Here is an 867-nt window from a genome sequence, read left to right on the forward strand (position 1 = left end):
TTTTCTCTGGGCAACAAGGGGGAAAATGATCGGCTTGTGACGAATCACAGAGCAAACCAGCTGCAATAAAAACAACAGTAAGAGTAGCAGCTTTCGGGTACCAAGCACTAGGTACGTGCCAAGGTTAAGTTCCAGGGTCACACGGCCAGTTAGGATCTGAATGTTTCTCTTGTAGACTTTTATCAGGGACATGCTCGAAATTTGCTCACACATCGAGAGTGGAGAGGAGAATCCCACACCCGGCTGTAACAATTACCAATATTTGGCCAATCTCATCTCATCTCTTTTTTTCCCCTGGAATATTTTAAAGCAAATCTTAGACATAATATTATCTGGAAATACTTTAATATGGTAAGATTTGAATTGAAGCCTGGTTTTGCCTAATGCCAAAGATAGCGTAAGCCTTAATCTTGTGTGTTTAATTTTTTCTTAAATTATGAAAGATTTCAAACATACAAAAGTACAGAAAATGATGAGATGAAGCCTCACAACCTCAAATGATCAACTTGTGACCAACTATTTCCCCTGCATCTCATGTACCCTCTCCAGGTGGATTATTTTGAAGTGAATTCCATAGCTCATATCATTTCATTAAATAATTTAGTATAAGGACTCTTTTCAAAAAGATAACAATGGGGCCGGGCGCGGTGGCTCACACCTATAATCCTAGCTCTCTGGGAGGCCGAGGCCGGCGGATTGTTTGAGCTCAGGAGTTCGAAACCAGCCTGAGCAAGAACAAGACCTCGTCTCTACTAAAAAAAATAGAAAGAACTTAATTGGACAACTAAAAATATATAGAAAAAACTAGCCGGGCATGGTGGCGCATGCCTGTAGTCCCAGCTACTCGGGAGGCTGAGGCAGGAGGAT

At 41.5% G+C, this 867-nt stretch overlaps 1 protein-coding gene across 1 annotated transcript in view; it reads right to left on the reverse strand.

Moving 5' to 3' along the window:
• PKD1L2 (polycystic kidney disease 1-like 2) overlaps window positions 1-867 on the reverse strand; it is a 104,376-nt gene that overhangs the window by 34,163 nt on the left and 69,346 nt on the right. The gene's annotated exons all lie outside the window — the stretch shown is intronic.

This window comes from Propithecus coquereli, unplaced genomic scaffold (genome assembly GCF_000956105.1).
Source record: "Propithecus coquereli isolate 6110/MARCELLA unplaced genomic scaffold, Pcoq_1.0 Scaffold280, whole genome shotgun sequence".
NCBI lineage: Eukaryota > Metazoa > Chordata > Mammalia > Primates > Indriidae > Propithecus > Propithecus coquereli.